Below are 6,713 nucleotides of genomic sequence, written 5' to 3'. Positions count from 1 at the left end.
ACCATTTAGACTTAAAATATAATGCAATATAGGATTAACGAAAATAGTAAATATATTTCAAAACAAAAAAAAAACTAAACTAAACTAATCTACTGGGCTCTTGGCCCATCTAACAAACAACTAGGCCCAGCCCGGCTCCCCTCCTTAACCTAGCCCGCAGCCAGCCTTACCCACTTGACCCCCACTCCTCTCGCTCGATCCCTCTCCATCTCCCTCGCGCCGCCACACACCTAGACCAGAGGCGAGGCGCCTCATACCCCCCTCGCAATCTCTCCTCTCCCCCCCGCTTCCCCGCACCTCTCCCCTGGCGGGTCACAGCTGTTGTTCGCCGGCAAGGCAACCACCGCCCCTGGTCTTCTCCTCCACCTTCCGTTCGTCTCCAAGCGCGCCCGAGCCTCCTCGTCAAGCTTCCGGCCAGCGTGACCGCAATAGCCAACAAGCCTGCACCCGCGACGAGCAGAGGAGCTCACACCAGAGACCTCCTCCTTGCGGCCATGGCGTTCGCCGTGGCTGCAGGGCGCCCCTCCACCGGGTCCCGCTCGCCCAAGCCGCCTCCTTGCCGGAGAGGGACGGATCCCGGAGGCCCCGTCAAGGATCCGGCCTCCCTCGCCTTGCTCCCCTCGCCGGAGTCCCCTCGTCGACCGGCGCCCCTCCTCCGACACCGTCGGCCGCAGCCGCTAACCTCGTCGTCGATCCGCTCGGCCCCAACATCCTCCGGCTCCATCGAGCACCCTGCCGCTTCCGCTGTGAGCCTCCGGCCCTCCACGGCCTTTTCCCTCTTCTCCCCGTGCCCTCCAGTGCCGGTTGTCGCTAGCTCCGCCGTAGTCGCCGCCTTCCATTGCCACCGGCGTCGTTCGGCTTCCGCGCCCGTTGTCCCCCTGACGCCGCGCACCCGTAGTCACGCGGCTCTGCCGCAACCACCTCTTGCCATCCCTCGCGTGCGCTATGCCGCGGCCTTGTCCCCGCACCGCGCCTGGGCCGCGTGCCCCGCTCACGCCCTGGTTGTGCTCCGGCACCACCGCGCGTTGCTCGTCTCCGCCTCTGGCTCCCGCCGCTCCGGCCACTCGCCGTGGCCTCGCCACTTCCACCGGAGGCGGACAGCCCCCGTCTCTACGGGCGGGCGTCCTGGCGCCCCGCACCTGATCCATCGCCCGCGCCCGTTTGGCCCTATGGGCCACTGCCCAGTGGGGCCCCCACCCACGGCCCTGTTAAAAAAAAAGAGAACAAAAAAAACATAATAAAAATAATTAATTAATTAATTAATTACTTAACTTAATTAGATCTGTTAATTAACCTAATCACTTATTAAACTAACTAATCCTGTTTAGTTAACCTAAGTCAATGACGAACGGGACCCACACGTCAGTTTGACTAGTCAACACCCCTGTTGACTGCTGATGTCATGCTGACGTCAGCGTGCACTGTTCTGGATAATGTTTAATTAAAATAATTAACTAAATACTAAAAATGATTTTAATCTTTTAAAATTAATATAAAATAAACCGTAGCTCGGATGAAAAAACTTTGTACATGAAAGTTGCTCAGAACGACGAGACGATTCCGGATACGCAACCCGTTCGTCCGCCACACCCCCCTAACCTATCGAACTCGCAACTTTCCTCCCCTCCGGCTCCTCTGCCCGAAAACACGAAACACCGGGGATATTTTCCCGGATGTTTCCCCCCTTCACCGGTATCACCTATCCCTGCGTTAGGTCACCTCTAGCACCGCATTCGTCATGTTATGCTTTGATTGCTCTGTTATTTATTATGTTCCCCCTCCGTTACTTTTTCCGGTAGACCCCGAGGCCACTGCCGGTACCCCCTGTGATCGACTACGGTGTTGACGACCCCTCTCTCTTGCCAGAGCAACCAGGTAAGCCCCCCCCCTTGATCACCAGATATCGCCTATTCTACTCTATACTGCTTGCATTAGAGTAGTGTAGCATGTTACTGCTTTCGTTAATCCTATTCTGATGCATAGCCTGACATTGTCGCTACATCTGTTGATACCTTACCTGCAATCCTAAATGCTTAGTATAGGATGCTAGTTTATCATCATTGGCCCTACATTCTTGTCAGTCTGCCTTGCTATACTATCGGGCCGTGATCACTTGGGAGGTGATCACGGGTATATACTATACATACATACATACTATACAGATGGTGACTAAAGTCGGGTCAGCTCATTGAGTACCCACAAGTGATTCTGACGAGGGGGCTGAAAGGACAGGTGGCTCCATCCCGGTAGAGGTGGGCCTGGGTTCCCGACGGCCCTCGACTGTTACTTTGTGGCGGAGCGACAGGGCAGGTTGAGACCACCTAGGAGACAGGTGGGCCTGGCCCTGTTCGGTGTTCGCGGATACTTAACACGCTTAACGAGATCTTGGTATTTGATCTGAGTCGGCTACGAGCCTATACGCACTAACCATCTACGTGGGAGTAGTTATGGGTATCCCGACGTCGTGGTATCAGCCGAAGCACTTCAGACGTCAGCGACGGAGCGGCGCGCGCCGGATTGGAACGTAAGCCTGCTCTTGTATTAAGGGGGCTAGTTCCGCTTTCGGCCGCGTACGCAACGTGCAGGTGTGCTATGGGCGATGGGCCCAGACCCCTGTGCGCTTAGGTTTAGACCGGCGTGCTGGCCTCTCTGTTTTGCCTAGGTGGGGCTGCGACGTGTTGATCTTCCGCGGCCGGGCATGACCCAGGAAAGTGTGTCCGGCCAAATGGGATCGAGCGTGTTGGGCTATGTGGTGCACCCCTGCAGGGAAGTTAATCTATTCGAATAGCCGTGATCTTCGGTAACAGGACGACTTGGAGTTGTACCTTGACCTTATGACAACTAGAACCGGATACTTAATAAAACACACCCTTCCAAGTTCCACAGACAACCCGGTGATCGCTTTTCCGCAGGGCGACGAGGAGAGGATTGCCGGGTAGGGTTATGCTATGCGATGCTACTTGGAGATGCTACTTGAAGAGGCTACTTGGAGGACTTCAATCTACTCTCTCCTACATGCTGCAAGACGGTGGCTGCGAGAAGCGTAGTCTTCGATAGGATTAGCTATCCCCCTCTTATTCTGGCATTCTGCAGTTCAGTCCACTGATATGGCCTCCTTACACATATACCCATGCATATGTAGTGTAGTTCCTTGCTTGCGAGTACTTTGGATGAGTACTCACGGTTGCTTTCTCCCCCCTTTTCCCCCTTTCCTTTCTTTCTGGTTGTCGCAACCAGATGCTGGAGTCCAGGAGCCAGACGCCACCGTCGACGACGACCCCTACTACACCGGAGGTGCCTACTACTACGTGCTGCCCGCTGACGACGACCTGGAGTAGTTAGGAGGATCCCAGGCAGGAGGCCTGCGCCTCTTTCGATCTGTATCCCAGTTTGTGCTAGCCTTCTTAAGGCACACTTGTTTAACTTATGTCTGTACTCAGATATTGTTGCTTCCGCTGACTCGTCTATGATCGAGCACTTGTATTCGAGCCCTCGAGGCCCCTGGCTTGTATTATGATGCTTGTATGACTTATTTTATTTGTAGAGTTATGTTGTGATATCTTCCCGTGAGTCCCTGATCTTGATCGTACACATTTGCGTGCATGATTAGTGTACGATTGAATCGGGGGCGTCACACCTTATCAGTAACAAAGATAGGTGAAGTAGCAAAAACAGGGTCATATTTCATTCTAGCATTCAGAGTTTTTTGTTTTAGTTTAGCTAGTAATTTATTAAGATCAGATCTATCATTGCAAGCAAAAAGATCTCTAGCAGTTTCTTCATCCATAACATAACTCTCAGGAACAACAGGCAATTCATACTTAGGGGGAGAACCTTCATCATCACTATCATCAATAATTTCATCATCAATAATTTTGTTCTCTCTAGCCCTAGCAAGTTGTTCATCAAGAAATTCACCTAATGGCAAAATAGTATCAAGCACAGAATTAGTTTCATCATAAGTATCATGCATAGCAGAAGTGGCATCATCAATAACATTGCGACATATCAGAATTCATAGCAGTAGCAGGTTTAGGTGTCGCAAGCTTACTCAAAACAGAAGGAGAACCTAGTGTAGAGCTAGATGGCAGTTCCTTACCTCTCCTCGTAGTTGAGGGAAAAATCTTGGTTCTTTCGTCTTTCAAGTTCTTCGTAGTGATCAGTAGATATAAATCCCAAGTGACTCAAAGAATAGAGCTATGCTCCCCGGCAACGGCGCCAGAAAATAGTCTTGATAACCCACAAGTATAGGGGATCGCAATAGTTTTCGAGGGTAGAGTATTCAACCCAAATTTATAGCCTAGGATGCTAGATCTGCGCCGGAAGACGACTACGCCCCGGAGCCACATGCACACGCCATCTTGGAGCCACTGCACCGCAGGATCATGCACAGAGTAGCCGTGGGAGTACGCCCCGCACCCGCACGTGCGCCGCACCTTTTCGCCGCCAGATCCATGCGGCCTTGGATAGGTCCATACGTGCATGCCTCTGGTTCGCACCAATGCACCTAGCCGTACCCAGCGCAACATCTCAAGCACGCACTTCGCCGACGCTCGGATCAGGGCGCCAAATCTGCGTGGCACGTGGTCATCATGAACACCCTGGCTGGATCTGCATCTTTGTGCACCAGGGCGGCCAGTCGCGCCTCTCTGCACGCCTGCACTGCACACCCGCACCCCTACTCGGCTGAGCCGCGCCGCGTCGGACACACCTCACAGGGGAGAAGAAAGGCCTTGCCGCCACCGCCGCCACGTGGGCTTTGCCGGGCGATGGTGCGGGGATGAGGGCCGGTGGGTTGTGGAGTTTTGTCGGTGGCTAGGGTTGGCTCCCGGGCTGCCCACGCGAGGAGCAACATGGGAGAGAATAGAGGATCTAGCCTTGTACTTTTGTGGGTTTTTTTTTCAGCTGCTCTTGTGTTTTTTAGGGGAATACGTCATTATGGCGTTTTATATTTCATGCTCAAATATGGATAACATCGTTTGCCAAAACATCGACAAGAAAATCTGAAGGCTTTAAGATTGCCAAACAATGGATCGATCGCACTCCGCCTTGCTAGCTAAAACGTCGGCCGCCATATCAGCCTCTCTAGGACTAGGATGATTAAAAGTAATAGAAGAAAAGTTTCGACTAAGGAAAGAACATTGTCTCGACGGGCTGCTCTTGTGTTTTGTTTTGGCCATGTATACAACACTGCTCGCGAAACGTTTTGTGACTTTGTGAGCCGGGAGAGGGAGATGTGATCCAACGGCTAGAAGGAGAAGGACGGGATGTGGAACTTCCTAGGAACATCCTGTGATCTTCCCTTTGGCCTGCATACGCTGACTAGAAAGGCAGGCTCTCGTCTGGCTCATGAGCCTCCTGCTTGCGGGAGTTCCTTGGAATGGAACACCTCCGGCCTCTGCTCTTTTCCCATCTCTCAGAGCCCCCTCCGCGACTCCGCCGACTATGCTCCTTGCCTCCTTTCTTCAACCGCTTGTGTTTCACTACGAGTCTACTACGAGACAGTCGAAGTCCAAAGCTGATTGCCACATGGAGACCAATATATACCCTGCTCCTAGCAGCGCTTACTCTCCATCAGCTTCAGCATCAGGATGGGTGTGTGTGGCGTCCTGTCGGACATTGCCAATGTCGCGCAGCTGTCAGGGCTGCACGCCGTCATGCTCATCGCCCTGGCCGCCCACCTCCTGCGGATTCCGCAGTGCGAGACGGAATGCGCCAAGCTCGAGGAGTGCGCGCGCAAGCTCCACGCGCTACTGAACATGGCCAAGCAGCAGCAGAACCCGGAGCTTGCCGGACTGGTCGCCGGGGCGCTGGGTGAAGCGGCCGGCCTCGTGGCCTTCTATCGCGGGAGCACGCTCTGGCGCCGCGTCCGGACCGGCAGGAGCATGGAGCCGGAGCTCCGGGACATGCGCAGTCGGCTCGACTGCTTGTGCGTGCTCGTGCTGTGCGTGCACGCCAATCTCCTCACGGCGTCACATGCTTTTGATACTACGTAAGATGTTCGATCCATCCAAATTGGTTTTCACTATCAGCGAGATGTCGATGCAATTAACTGAATCTCAGTAATTTCTACCTATTGGTCAAAATATTTCAGCAATTTCATTAGTACCTGAATCCAAATTGGTTGAATTTCAAATGAAGTTTCGGCTCTTTGCCTGAAATGAATTTTAGTGATTTCAGTTGTTGCTGATTTTTCTTTGAAACTGAAAGTGAAAACCAATACACTAATTGTCTATGTTTACTTGGTGACTGGTGCAGGAACCATCATGTGAGTGATCCATCACACGGCGCAGAAACTTCTGATACTTCTGACAGTCAAAGGTACAACAGGGCTGGTCAGGGAGAAGTAGACAATCAGTCAGAGAACACCGAGCCAGAAGGATTTGAATCCGTCTGATTTCGCTTGGCATTACACACACATCACGTAGAACAATTCCGGTAGCCGATGCGTTTGCGTCTCAGGTTATCAGTGAAGATCGAAGTCCAGGACCTAGTGTTGGAATAATGGCTGAGAACTTGTTCATCTATTAGTGGGTTATATATTCCAGTTTGTAAATTGATGGTCTGCTTTGTACTAGTGTGTTCAGGCAGGTGTGTACGTGGCCTATGTTTCGTGTGTGCATGTGCTACTTTCAGTGTTTCGTATTACGCTCCTTAATCTGTTGTTTTCTCACCCTATACCTACTGTAGTACTGTGATTAATAAAATTGGGC

This window comes from Triticum dicoccoides, chromosome 3B (assembly GCF_002162155.2).
Source record: "Triticum dicoccoides isolate Atlit2015 ecotype Zavitan chromosome 3B, WEW_v2.0, whole genome shotgun sequence".
NCBI classification, from domain to species: Eukaryota; Viridiplantae; Streptophyta; class Magnoliopsida; order Poales; family Poaceae; genus Triticum; species Triticum dicoccoides.
The sequence above is the reverse complement of the archived record's forward strand: the minus strand, read 5'-3'. Positions refer to the sequence as shown.